Source organism: Doryrhamphus excisus, unplaced genomic scaffold (genome assembly GCF_037039965.1).
Source record: "Doryrhamphus excisus strain RoL-2023G ecotype Guam unplaced genomic scaffold, RoL_Dexc_Guam_v1.1 HiC_scaffold_24, whole genome shotgun sequence".
In the NCBI taxonomy this organism is placed as follows: domain Eukaryota; kingdom Metazoa; phylum Chordata; class Actinopteri; order Syngnathiformes; family Syngnathidae; genus Doryrhamphus; species Doryrhamphus excisus.
Genome location: NW_027621862.1, coordinates 8,182,806 through 8,196,641, shown reverse-complemented (window position 1 = coordinate 8,196,641; position 13,836 = coordinate 8,182,806). Strand labels below are relative to the sequence as shown.

Below are 13,836 nucleotides of genomic sequence, written 5' to 3'. Positions count from 1 at the left end.
AGCATAAATGTCATATGTACTACAATGCCCTCGACAAAGGCAAACAGATTGTGAATATGGACATTTGCGGGGCTAAGAAAACAGACCACATTAGCAAAACAAAAGAGGTTCGGGTCTAACATTTAAGGGAAGCGCTCTGCTATCTGAGGTAATTCCCCTGCTGCTACAATGTTGGCAGAGAAGGTCCAGTCACAGGACGAATTTGGTTCCTTTGCTGGAGTACGTCAAAGTGACACTGTCTCTGCCTTTCTGAGTGCAGACATAAAGCAGTCCCTGGTGGTCTAGTGGCTAGGATTCGGCGCTCTCACCGCCGCGGCCCGGGTTCGATTCCTGGTCAGGGAATTGACATTTGGGTAGGTTTTGACTGGAGATAGGATTTGTCTTGGGCCACGGTCGAATGGTTGGGGTCATCTTGAAGCTCAAACCGTTGTCATCCTGAGGCGACTGACAACAGAAATATAAACGAAACATGGACACACAATGGACTACACAATAAGACAAGGTCCTCGACTGAGAATGCTGTCAGGACTGGGTTTAGGGTGAGACAGAGCATTTGTCGGATGCTCAGGGATAGATCCTTGTTAGAATAGAATGAATATAGCATCAGTTATCACCCTTATAGCCATTTGCTCAGACAATAGAAAGAGTGTTTGAATGTGCTGAAGAAGAAATGTTCCTGTGACCCTGATCAGAGACCCCCAGCAACCCCCAGGTCCTGGAGGTGCCTGGATGCGCCAATCGCAGGTTACAAGCCAAACCTTTCAAGCGGTGATTGTGATTTCATGTTTTGTTGAAGACAAGCATCAATTGACAATACTGTTATTGGAGGAAGGAAAGAAATCGGGGCACAAACACCAGTCATGTTCTCGGTCGGTAACCTATCACTCACATCGGATCCACCGCACCACCACCAGAGGTCAGCCCTGAGGATCGTCCATAAGAAGGCATCCACCAGTAAGGTAGAATTACACTAAGAGGTATTAATGCCGGGTTGTACAAATTGGGAACCTGTGGAAACGGTAATGCACATAAATTTACCTTTCGCCAGGCGAGCTGCATAATATATGCTTACATTTGACCTCTGTAACCTCGGGGTGCGCTATGGCGAATGGCCTACAATTAGCCAATAAAACAAAGGATTCCTTGTAGAATTTAGGCAATCGATCCCGCTACCTCTCACATGCAGAGCAAGCGCTATACCATTTGAGCTAATTCCCCTGCTTTTCCTGAATTGGCAGAGAAGGTCCAGTCTCAGAACTATATTGGTTCTTGAATTAACTCAGAGCAAATGACTACTGGATCGTGGGAGGGAGCAAAGCAGTGGCTCAACATATTTGACAGTGCATTCCATGTCGGAAAGCTCGAGGAGCCACGGAGGAACAAAAGATGGCTGACTTACCTCAAGACTGCATTGAGCCTTCTCCAACAATTACCTATGGTGGCATGGATTGTTTTGGCCCATTTCACACAAAACAAGGGTGTAAAGAAAAAAAACAGTACGGTCTACTATTCAATTGTCTATGTTCTGGAAGTGTTCACATAGAGATGCTGGAGGATATGACCACTGACTCATTCATCAATGCCCTAAGATGCTTCATTGCCATCAGAGGTGCTGTTTGGCACATCAGATCAGGGAACATACTTAGTTTGAACTAAAAATGAAATGGAAAAGTCACTAAAGGAAATAAACACAGAAAGAGTAACAGAATACCTGGCAGACAAGCAATGCAACTTTGTCATAAATGCAAGCCATATGGGAGGTGTTTGGGAGCGCCAGATCAGAACCATCAGAAGCATGCTCATTTCAGTCCTAGCAAACAGTGCTGGCAGGTTGAATGACAGTTCCTTGAGAACCTTTCTTTATGAAGCCATGTCTGTTGTGAATAATCGCCCTCTTACTGTGGACAATGTAAACAACCCATGTGTCTGGAACCACTGACACCTAACCACCTGATTACCATGTAGTCATCTATTCCCATGCCACCACATGTTTCCAAGATGGCGCCGCGGACGGCTGCTTCGGTGTGTTGGTCCTCCAGCACCTGGACTCCGCAGGAACCTATGCTAGTATCCTGTTTGTGGACTTCAGCTCTGCCTTCAACACCATCCTCCCAACTCTGCTCCAGGAGAAGCTCTCCCAGCTTAGCGTGCCTGACTCCACCTGCAGGTGGATTACAGACTTCCTGTCTGACAGGAAACGCGTGAAGCTCGGGAAACACATCTCAGATACAAAAACCGTCAGCACCGGATCCCCCCAGGGCTGCGTTCTTTCTCCTCTGCTTTCTCCCTGTACACAAACAGTTGCACCTCCAGTCACCAGTCTGTCAAGCTCCTGAAGTTTGCGGACGACACCACCCTCATCGGACTCATCTCTGACGGTGACAAGTTTGCCTACAGGTGGGAGTTTGACCATCTGGCGACTTGGTGCAACCTGAACAAGCTGGAGCTCAACGCCCTAAAAACAGTGTAGATGGTTATGGACAACAGGAAGAACTCAGCCTCTCCTGTCCCCATCACCCTCTGTGACTCTACAATTGACATTGTGGAGTCCTTCCGCTTCCTGGGTACCATCATCTCCCAGGACCTCCAGTGGGAGCCGAACATCAGCTCCATCATCAAGAAGGCACAGCAGAGGATGTACTTCCTACGTTCCTACGGCAGCTGAAGAAATTCAGCCTGCCAAAGACAATGATGGTGCACTTCTACACATCCATCATTGAGTCCATCCTCACCTCATCCATCACCATCTGGTACGCTGCTGTCACTGCTAAGGACAAGGGCAGGCTGCAGCGTGTCATTCGGTCTGCAGAGAAGGTGATTGACTGCAATCTCTCGTCCCTCCGGGATCTGGACGCCTCCAGGACCCTGAGGCGTGCAGAGGGGATTGTGGCCGATCCCTCTCACCCCGGTCACAGTCTCTTTGAGAGGAGTCTGCGGTCCATCAGGACCAAAACCTCACGCCACAAGAACAGTTTCTTCCCGTCTGCTGTCAGCCTCATCAACAAGGCCCGGAATCCCCCTTGACACTGTTCACACCCCACCTCTGCCTCACCCTGCCACTTTGACACTCTATATACGTTAAATTAACGCATATAGGACTCCTTCTTCAGCTTGACGGCGGCCCTGACCTCTGGTGTCCACCATCGGGTTCGGGACCTGCCGCCACGACTGGCACCGACCGCCTTGCGGCCGCAGCTCCGGTCAGCCGCCTCAGCAATGGAGGCACGGAATATGGCCCATTCGGACTCAATATCCCGGTCCTCCCCCGGGATACAGGCGAAGCTCTGCCAGAGGTGAGAGTTGAAGACTCGACGAATGGGAGACTCTGCCAGACGTTCCCAGCACACCTTCACTACTCGTTTGGGTCTACCAGGTCTGTCCAGCATCCTCCCCCGCCATCTAACCCAACTCATCACCGGGTGGTGATCAGTTGACAGCTCAGCCCCTCTCTTCACCCGCCTGCCCAGAACATGCGGATGCAGGTCTGATGACACGACTACAATGTCGATCATAGACCTGCAGCCTAGGGTGTCCTGGTGCCAAGTGCACTTATGGACATCCCTATGTTCGAACATGGTGTTAGTTATGGACAAACTGTGGTTCGCACAGAAGTCCAATAACATCACAACGCCCGGGTTCAGATCAGGGAGGCCGTTCCTCCCAATCACGGCCCTCCAGGTCACACTGTCATTGCCCAGATGGGCGTTGAAGTCTCCCAGTAGAACGACGGAGTCACCAGGACTCCAAAAAGACCGGGTACTCCGAACTGCCGTTTGGCGCGTACGCACAAATGACAGTTAGGACCTTTTCCCCAGCCCGAGGCGTAGAGAAATTACCCTCTCGTTCACCGGGGCTGACTCCAACACAGAGGCACCAAGCCGGGGGTCTTGATAAGCCTACACCAGCTCGCTGCCTCTCCCCTGCAGCAACTCCAGAGTGGAACAAGGTCCAGTCCTTCTCGAGGAGTTTGGTTCCGGAACCCAAACTGTGGGTCGAGGTGAGTCCGACTATGTCTAGTCGGAATATCTCAACCTCTTGCACAAGTTCAGGTTCCTTTCCCACCAGAGAAGTGACATTTCATGTCCCAAAAACCAGTTTTTGCCCCCCGAAGACCAGGTCACCCATGCACCCGCCCTTGACCGCCACCCAACACATAATGCACCGGACCCTTATGCTTGCCCCCGTAGGTGGTGGGTCTACGAGGGGGAGATCCCATGTGGCTGGGGGTGAAGGCCCAATCACCAGGCGCTCACCTGCGAGCCCCTACCCCGGGCCTGGCTCCAGGGTGAGGCCCCGGTAGGAGAAATATTTGTCAGTTTGGACAATTGCCAATATACCCCCACTTTGGACACATCGTCTTGTTTCATTGTTTGGCAACTGCTTCACCAGTCCCCTTAAAAGGCTCACCCTTCATAGTGTAGTGGTTAGCACGTTTGCCTTACATGCAAAAGGTCCCTGGTTGGAAACTGGGTGGAAGCAAGGCCGTTCAATTCCTTCTTTTACAAAAAAATCAAGGTGACAAATGGGAACAAGGATATGTGCTTGATCCCTGAAGGTGTGTACACGGGCATCTGTCCCCAGTTTGGACACACAATCCATATTTCCCGGACGACTGATCGGGTGCATCACTGGCCTGCAGGAAGGGGCTTATAGGAAGGAGGTGGCCGCTGTGGTGTCGTTGCATGCAAACAACATCCTCATCCTTGGCACAGCGAAGACCAAGGAGGAGAATAATCGTCGATTCGGTCCGCTTACACCGGCAGGATTTCACAAGTCCTGTTGATAGCCTGGCCACTGGTGTGGTTTCCGTCATGCAGTGGTTCGCCTAACACTGAAGACACTCCTTCACCGGCGCTGTGGCTTAGTTGGTCAAAGTTCCTGTCTCGTAAACAGGAGGTCCTGGGTTCAAATCCCAGCAGTGCCTTGCATATGTGTTTCGGCGACTCCATTTTTTTCTCTCCAACATTTCAACTAAATGTTTTGAATCAGACATCTTGTTCTGTGGAAGAAATATCCATCATTTCTGATGTCATATGTAGCATAAATGTCATATGTACTACAATGCCCTCGACAAAGGCAAACAGATTGTGAATTTGGACATTTGCGGGGCTAAGAAAACAGACCACATTAGCAAAACAAAAGAGGTTCGGGTCTAACATTTAAGGGAAGCGCTCTGCTATCTGAGGTAATTCTCCTGCTGCTACAATGTTGGCAGAGAAGGTCCAGTCACAGGACGAATTTGGTTCCTTTGCTGGAGTACGTCAAAGTGACACTGTCTTTGCCTTTCTGAGTGCAGACATAAAGCAGTCCCTGGTGGTCTAGTGGCTAGGATTCGGCGCTCTCACCGCCGCGGCCCGGGTTCGATTCCCGGTCAGGGAATTGACATTTGGGTAGGTTTTGACTGGAGATAGGATTTGTCTTGGGCCACGGTCGAATGGTTGGGTTCATCTTGAAGCTCAAACCGTTGTCATCCTGAGGCGACTAACAACAGAAATATAAACAAAACATGGACACACACTGGACTACACAATAAGACAAGGTCCTCAACTGAGAATGCTGTCAGGACTGGGTTTAGGGTGAGACAGAGCATTTGTCGGATGCTCAGGGATAGATCCTTGTTAGAATAGAATGAATATAGCATCAGTTATCACCCTCATATCCATTTGCTTAGACAATAGAAAGAGTGTTTGAATGTGCTGAAGAAGAAATGTTCCTGTGACCCTGATCAGAGACCCCCAGCAACCCCCAGGTCCTGGAGGTGCCTGGATGCGCCAATCGCAGGTTACAAGCCAAACCTTTCAAGCGGTGATTGTGATTTCATGTTTTGTTGAAGAAAAGCCCATCATTTGTGGAACAATTTCCCCTACAAAGGAGAAATATTTGTCAGTTTGGACAATTGCCAATATGCCCCCACTTTGGACACATCGTCTTGTTTCATTGTTTGGCAACTGCTTCACCAGTCCACTTAAAAGGCTCACCCTTCATAGTGTAGTGGTTAGCACGTTTGCCTTACATGCAAAAGGTCCCTAGTTGGAAACTGGGTGGAAGCAAGGCCGTTCAATTCCTTCTTTTACAAAAAAATCAAGGTGACAAATGGGAACAAGGATATGTGCTTGATCCCTGAAGGTGTGTACACGGGCATCTGTCCCCAGTTTGGACACACAATCCATATTTCCCGGATGACTGATCGGGTGTATCGCTGGCCTGCAGGAAGGGGCTTATAGGAAGGAGGTGGCCGCTGTGGTGTCGTTGCATGCAAACAACATCCTCATCCTTGGCACAGCAAAGACCAAGGAGGAGAATAATCGTCGATTCCGTCCACTTACACCGGCAGGATTTCACAAGTCCTGTTGATAGCCTGGCCACTGGTGTGGTTTCCGTCATGCAGTGGTTCGCCTAACACTGAAAACACTCCTTCACCGGCGCTGTGGCTTAGTTGGTCAAAGTTCCTGTCTCGTAAACAGGAGGTCCTGGGTTCAAATCCCAGCAGTGCCTTGCATATGTGTTTCGGCGACTCCATTTTTGTCTCTCCAACATTTCATTAAATGTTTTGAATCAGACGTCTTGTTCTGTGGAAGAAATATCCATCATTTCTGATGTCATATGTAGCATAAATGTCATATGTACTACAATGCCCTCGACAAAGGCAAACAGATTGTGAATATGGACATTTGCGGGGCCAAGAAAACAGACCACATTAGCAAAACAAAAGAGGTTCGGGTCTAACATTTAAGGGAAGCGCTCTGCTATCTGAGGTAATTCCCCTGCTGCTACAATGTTGGCAGAGAAGGTCCAGTCACAGGACAAATTTGGTTCCTTTGCTGGAGTACGTCAAAGTGACACTGTCTCTGCCTTTCTGAGTGCAGACATAAAGCAGTCCCTGGTGGTCTAGTGGCTAGGATTCGGCGCTCTCACCGCCGCGGCCCGGGTTCGATTCCCGGTCAGGGAATTGACATTTGGGTAGGTTTTGACTGGAGATAGGATTTGTCTTGGGCCACGGTCGAATGGTTGGGGTCATCTTGAAGCTCAAACCGTTGTCATCCTGAGGCGACTGACAACAGAAATATAAACGAAACATGGACACACAATGGACTACGCAATAAGACAAGGTCCTCGACTGAGAATGCTGTCAGGACTGGGTTTAGGGTGAGACAGAGCATTTGTCGGATGCTCAGGGATAGATCCTTGTTAGAATAGAATGAATATAGCATCAGTTATCACCCTTATATCCATTTGCTTAGACAATAGAAAGAGTGTTTGAATGTGCTGAAGAAGAAATGTTCCTGTGACCCTGATCAGAGACCCCCACCAACCCCCAGGTCCTGGAGGTGCCTGGATGCGCCAATCGCAGGTTACAAGCCAAACCTTTCAAGCGGTGATTGTGATCTCATGTTTTGTTGAAGAAAAGCCCATCATTTGTGGAACAATTTCCCCTACAAAGGAGAAATATTTGTCAGTTGGGACAATTGCCAATATGCCCCCACTTTGGACTCATCGTCTTGTTTCATTGTTTGGCAACTGCTTCACCAGTCCCCTAAAAGGCTCACCCTTCATAGTGTAGTGGTTAGCACGTTTGCCTTACATGCAAAAGGTCCCTAGTTGGAAACTGGGTGGAAGCAAGGCCGTTCAATTCCTTCTTTTACAAAAAAATCAAGGTGACAAATGGGAACAAGGATATGTGCTTGATCCCTGAAGGTGTGTACACGGGCATCTGTCCCCAGTTTGGACACACAATCCATATTTCCCGGATGACTGATCGGGTGTATCGCTGGCCTGCAGGAAGGGGCTTATAGGAAGGAGGTGGTCGCTGTGGTGTCGTTGCATGCAAACAACATCCTCATCCTTGGCACAGCGAAGACCAAGGAGGAGAATAATCGTCGATTCGGTCCGCTTACACCGGCAGGATTTCACAAGTCCTGTTGATAGCCTGGCCACTGGTGTGGTTTCCGTCATGCAGTGGTTCGCCTAACACTGAAGACACTCCTTCACCGGCGCTGTGGCTTAGTTGGTCAAAGTTCCTGTCTCGTAAACAGGAGGTCCTGGGTTCAAATCCCAGCAGTGCCTTGCATATGTGTTTCGGCGACTCCATTTTTTTCTCTCCAACATTTCAAGTAAATGTTTTGAATCAGACGTCTTGTTCTGTGGAAGAAATATCCATCATTTCTGATGTCATATGTAGCATAAATGTCATATGTACTACAATGCCCTCGACAAAGGCAAACAGATTGTGAATATGGACATTTGCGGGGCTAAGAAAACAGACCACATTAGCAAAACAAAAGAGGTTCGGGTCGAATTTGGTTCCTTTGCTGGAGTACGTCAAAGTGACACTGTCTCTGCCTTTCTGAGTGCAGACATAAAGCAGTCCCTGGTGGTCTAGTGGCTAGGATTCGGCGCTCTCACCGCCGCGGCCCGGGTTCGATTCCCGGTCAGGGAATTGACATTTGGGTAGGTTTTGACTGGAGATAGGATTTGTCTTGGGCCACGGTCGAATGGTTGGGGTCATCTTGAAGCTCAAACCGTTGTCATCCTGAGGCGACTGACAACAGAAATATAAACGAAACATGGACACACAATGGACTACACAATAAGACAAGGTCCTCGACTGAGAATGCTGTCAGGACTGGGTTTAGGGTGAGACAGAGCATTTGTCGGATGCTCAGGGATAGATCCTTGTTAGAATAGAATGAATATAGCATCAGTTATCACCCTTATAGCCATTTGCTCAGACAATAGAAAGAGTGTTTGAATGTGCTGAAGAAGAAATGTTCCTGTGACCCTGATCAGAGACCCCCAGCAACCCTCAGGTCCTGGAGGTGCCTGGATGCGCCAATCGCAGGTTACAAGCCAAACCTTTCAAGCGGTGATTGTGATTTCATGTTTTGTTGAAGACAAGCATCAATTAACAATACTGTTATTGGAGGAAGGAAAGAAATCGGGGCACAAACACCAGTCATGTTCTCGGTCGGTAACCTATCACTCACATCGGATCCACCGCACCACCACCAGAGGTCAGCCCTGAGGATCGTCCATAAGAAGGCATCCACCAGTAAGGTAGAATTACACTAAGAGGTATTAATGCCGGGTTGTACAAATTGGGAACCTGTGGAAACGGTAATGCACATAAATTTACCTTTCGCCACTGTGCTGCTGAATATAAGCTTACATTTGACCTCTGTAACCTCGGGGTGCGCTATGGCGAATGGCCTACAATTAGCCAATAAAACAAAGGATTCCTTGTAGAATTTAGGCAATCGATCCCGCTACCTCTCACATGCAGAGCAAGCGCTATACCATTTGAGCTAATTCCCCTGCTTTTCCTGAATTGGCAGAGAAGGTCCAGTCTCAGAACTATATTGGTTCTTGAATTAACTCAGAGCAAATGACTACTGGATCGTGGGAGGGAGCAAAGCAGTGGCTCAACATATTCGACAGTGCATTCCATGTCGGAAAGCTCGAGGAGCCACGGAGGAACAAAAGATGGCTGACTTACCTCAAGACCGCATTGAGCCTTCTCCAACAATTACCTATGGTGGCATGGATTGTTTTGGCCCATTTCACACAAAACAAGGGTGTAAAGAAAAAAAACAGTACGGTCTACTATTCAATTGTCTATGTTCTGGAAGTGTTCACATAGAGATGCTGGAGGATATGACCACTGACTCATTCATCAATGCCCTAAGATGCTTCATTGCCATCAGAGGTGCTGTTTGGCACATCAGATCAGGGAACATACTTAGTTTGAACTAAAAATGAAATGGAAAAGTCACTAAAGGAAATAAACACAGAAAGAGTAACAGAATACCTGGCAGACAAGCAATGCAACTTTGTCATAAATGCAAGCCATATGGGAGGTGTTTGGGAGCGCCAGATCAGAACCATCAGAAGCATGCTCATTTCAGTCCTAGCAAACAGTGCTGGCAGGTTGAATGACAGTTCCTTGAGAACCTTTCTTTATGAAGCCATGTCTGTTGTGAATAATCGCCCTCTTACTGTGGACAATGTAAACAACCCATGTGTCTGGAACCACTGACACCTAACCACCTGATTACCGTGTAGTCATCTATTCCCATGCCACCACATGTTTCCAAGATGGCGCCGCGGACGGCTGCTTCGGTGTGTTGGTCCTCCAGCACCTGGACTCCGCAGGAACCTATGCTAGTATCCTGTTTGTGGACTTCAGCTCTGCCTTCAACACCATCCTCCCAACTCTGCTCCAGGAGAAGCTCTCCCAGCTTAGCGTGCCTGACTCCACCTGCAGGTGGATTACAGACTTCCTGTCTGACAGGAAACGCGTGAAGCCCGGGAAACACATCTCAGATACAAAAACCGTCAGCACCGGATCCCCCCAGGGCTGCGTTCTTTCTCCTCTGCTTTCTCCCTGTACACAAACAGTTGCACCTCCAGTCACCAGTCTGTCAAGCTCCTGAAGTTTGCGGACGACACCACCCTCATCGGACTCATCTCTGACGGTGACAAGTTTGCCTACAGGTGGGAGTTTGACCATCTGGCGACTTGGTGCAACCTGAACAAGCTGGAGCTCAACGCCCTAAAAACAGTGTAGATGGTTGTGGACAACAGGAAGAACTCAGCCTCTCCTGTCCCCATCACCCTCTGTGACTCTACAATTGACATTGTGGAGTCCTTCCGCTTCCTGGGTACCATCATCTCCCAGGACCTCCAGTGGGAGCCGAACATCAGCTCCATCATCAAGAAGGCACAGCAGAGGATGTACTTCCTACGTTCCTACGGCAGCTGAAGAAATTCAGCCTGCCAAAGACAATGATGGTGCACTTCTACACATCCATCATTGAGTCCATCCTCACCTCATCCATCACCATCTGGTACGCTGCTGTCACTGCTAAGGACAAGGGCAGGCTGCAGCGTGTCATTCGGTCTGCAGAGAAGGTGATTGACTGCAATCTCTCGTCCCTCCGGGATCTGGACGCCTCCAGGACCCTGAGGCGTGCAGAGGGGATTGTGGCCGATCCCTCTCACCCCGGTCACAGTCTCTTTGAGAGGAGGCTGCGGTCCATCAGGACCAAAACCTCACGCCACAAGAACAGTTTCTTCCCGTCTGCTGTCAGCCTCATCAACAAGGCCCGGAATCCCCCTTGACACTGTTCACACCCCACCTCTGCCTCACCCTGCCACTTTGACACTCTATATACGTTAAATTAACGCATATAGGACTCCTTCTTCAGCTTGACGGCGGCCCTGACCTCTGGTGTCCACCATCGGGTTCGGGACCTGCCGCCACGACTGGCACCGACCGCCTTGCGGCCGCAGCTCCGGTCAGCCGCCTCAGCAATGGAGGCACGGAATATGGCCCATTCGGACTCAATATCCCGGTCCTCCCCCGGGATACAGGCGAAGCTCTGCCAGAGGTGAGAGTTGAAGACTCGACGAATGGGAGACTCTGCCAGACGTTCCCAGCACACCTTCACTACTCGTTTGGGTCTACCAGGTCTGTCCAGCATCCTCCCCCGCCATCTAACCCAACTCATCACCGGGTGGTGATCAGTTGACAGCTCAGCCCCTCTCTTCACCCGCCTGCCCAGAACATGCGGATGCAGGTCTGATGACACGACTACAATGTCGATCATAGACCTGCAGCCTAGGGTGTCCTGGTGCCAAGTGCACTTATGGACATCCCTATGTTCGAACATGGTGTTAGTTATGGACAAACTGTGGTTCGCACAGAAGTCCAATAACATCACAACGCCCGGGTTCAGATCAGGGAGGCCGTTCCTCCCAATCACGGCCCTCCAGGTCACACTGTCATTGCCCAGATGGGCGTTGAAGTCTCCCAGTAGAACAACGGAGTCACCAGGACTCCAAAAAGACCGGGTACTCCGAACTGCCGTTTGGCGCGTACGCACAAATGACAGTTAGGACCTTTTCCCCAGCCCGAGGCGTAGAGAAATTACCCTCTCGTTCACCGGGGCTGACTCCAACACAGAGGCACCAAGCCGGGGGTCTTGATAAGCCTACACCAGCTCGCTGCCTCTCCCCTGCAGCAACTCCAGAGTGGAACAAGGTCCAGTCCTTCTCGAGGAGTTTGGTTCCGGAACCCAAACTGTGGGTCGAGGTGAGTCCGACTATGTCTGGTCGGAATATCTCAACCTCTTGCACAAGTTCAGGTTCCTTTCCCACCAGAGAAGTGACATTTCATGTCCCAAAAACCAGTTTTTGCCCACCGAAGACCAGGTCACCCATGCACCCGCCCTTGACCGCCACCCAACACATAATGCACCGGACCCTTATGCTTGCCCCCGTAGGTGGTGGGTCTACGAGGGGGAGATCCCATGTGGCTGGGGGTGAAGGCCCAATCACCAGGCGCTCACCTGCGAGCCCCTACCCCGGGCCTGGCTCCAGGGTGAGGCCCCGGTAGGAGAAATATTTGTCAGTTTGGACAATTGCCAATATACCCCCACTTTGGACACATCGTCTTGTTTCATTGTTTGGCAACTGCTTCACCAGTCCCCTTAAAAGGCTCACCCTTCATAGTGTAGTGGTTAGCACGTTTGCCTTACATGCAAAAGGTCCCTGGTTGGAAACTGGGTGGAAGCAAGGCCGTTCAATTCCTTCTTTTACAAAAAAATCAAGGTGACAAATGGGAACAAGGATATGTGCTTGATCCCTGAAGGTGTGTACACGGGCATCTGTCCCCAGTTTGGACACACAATCCATATTTCCCGGATGACTGATCGGGTGTATCGCTGGCCTGCAGGAAGGGGCTTATAGGAAGGAGGTGGCCGCTGTGGTGTCGTTGCATGCAAACAACATCCTCATCCTTGGCACAGCGAAGACCAAGAAGGAGAATAATCGTCGATTCGGTCCGCTTACACCGGCAGGATTTCACAAGTCCTGTTGATAGCCTGGCGACTGGTGTGGTTTCCGTCATGCAGTGGTTCGCCTAACACTGAAGACACTCCTTCACCGGCGCTGTGGCTTAGTTGGTCAAAGTTCCTGTCTTGTAAACAGGAGGTCCTGGGTTCAAATCCCAGCAGTGCCTTGCATATGTGTTTCGGCGACTCCATTTTTTTCTCTCCAACATTTCAACTAAATGTTTTGAATCAGACATCTTGTTCTGTGGAAGAAATATCCATCATTTCTGATGTCATATGTAGCATAAATGTCATATGTACTACAATGCCCTCGACAAAGGCAAACAGATTGTGAATTTGGACATTTGCGGGGCTAAGAAAACAGACCACATTAGCAAAACAAAAGAGGTTCGGGTCTAACATTTAAGGGAAGCGCTCTGCTATCTGAGGTAATTCTCCTGCTGCTACAATGTTGGCAGAGAAGGTCCAGTCACAGGACGAATTTGGTTCCTTTGCTGGAGTACGTCAAAGTGACACTGTCTTTGCCTTTCTGAGTGCAGACATAAAGCAGTCCCTGGTGGTCTAGTGGCTAGGATTCGGCGCTCTCACCGCCGCGGCCCGGGTTCGATTCCCGGTCAGGGAATTGACATTTGGGTAGGTTTTGACTGGAGATAGGATTTGTCTTGGGCCACGGTCGAATGGTTGGGTTCATCTTGAAGCTCAAACCGTTGTCATCCTGAGGCGACTAACAACAGAAATATAAACAAAACATGGACACACACTGGACTACACAATAAGACAAGGTCCTCAACTGAGAATGCTGTCAGGACTGGGTTTAGGGTGAGACAGAGCATTTGTCGGATGCTCAGGGATAGATCCTTGTTAGAATAGAATGAATATAGCATCAGTTATCACCCTCATATCCATTTGCTTAGACAATAGAAAGAGTGTTTGAATGTGCTGAAGAAGAAATGTTCCTGTGACCCTGATCAGAGACCCCCAGCAA

General features: G+C 49.6%; 9 non-coding genes across 9 annotated transcripts; all 9 read left to right on the top strand.

Annotated features, from left to right (window-relative positions):
- Positions 1 to 270: 270 nt before the first annotated feature.
- Positions 271 to 342, top strand: trnae-cuc (transfer RNA glutamic acid (anticodon CUC)). The gene has a single exon. It is a non-coding gene; the product is annotated as a tRNA-Glu (tRNA).
- Positions 343 to 4,850: 4,508 nt separating this feature from the next.
- trnat-cgu (transfer RNA threonine (anticodon CGU)) lies at positions 4,851 to 4,924 on the top strand. Its single transcript has one exon. It is a non-coding gene; the product is annotated as a tRNA-Thr (tRNA).
- A 383-nt stretch (positions 4,925 to 5,307) lies between these two features.
- trnae-cuc (transfer RNA glutamic acid (anticodon CUC)) lies at positions 5,308 to 5,379 on the top strand. The gene has a single exon. It is a non-coding gene; the product is annotated as a tRNA-Glu (tRNA).
- A 1,042-nt stretch (positions 5,380 to 6,421) lies between these two features.
- On the top strand, positions 6,422 to 6,495 carry trnat-cgu (transfer RNA threonine (anticodon CGU)). The gene has a single exon. It is a non-coding gene; the product is annotated as a tRNA-Thr (tRNA).
- A 382-nt stretch (positions 6,496 to 6,877) lies between these two features.
- Positions 6,878 to 6,949, top strand: trnae-cuc (transfer RNA glutamic acid (anticodon CUC)). Its single transcript has one exon. It is a non-coding gene; the product is annotated as a tRNA-Glu (tRNA).
- A 1,041-nt stretch (positions 6,950 to 7,990) lies between these two features.
- Positions 7,991 to 8,064, top strand: trnat-cgu (transfer RNA threonine (anticodon CGU)). The gene has a single exon. It is a non-coding gene; the product is annotated as a tRNA-Thr (tRNA).
- A 301-nt stretch (positions 8,065 to 8,365) lies between these two features.
- Positions 8,366 to 8,437, top strand: trnae-cuc (transfer RNA glutamic acid (anticodon CUC)). The gene has a single exon. It is a non-coding gene; the product is annotated as a tRNA-Glu (tRNA).
- A 4,507-nt stretch (positions 8,438 to 12,944) lies between these two features.
- On the top strand, positions 12,945 to 13,018 carry trnat-ugu (transfer RNA threonine (anticodon UGU)). The gene has a single exon. It is a non-coding gene; the product is annotated as a tRNA-Thr (tRNA).
- A 383-nt stretch (positions 13,019 to 13,401) lies between these two features.
- trnae-cuc (transfer RNA glutamic acid (anticodon CUC)) lies at positions 13,402 to 13,473 on the top strand. The gene has a single exon. It is a non-coding gene; the product is annotated as a tRNA-Glu (tRNA).
- The last annotated feature ends 363 nt before the right edge of the window (positions 13,474 to 13,836 follow it).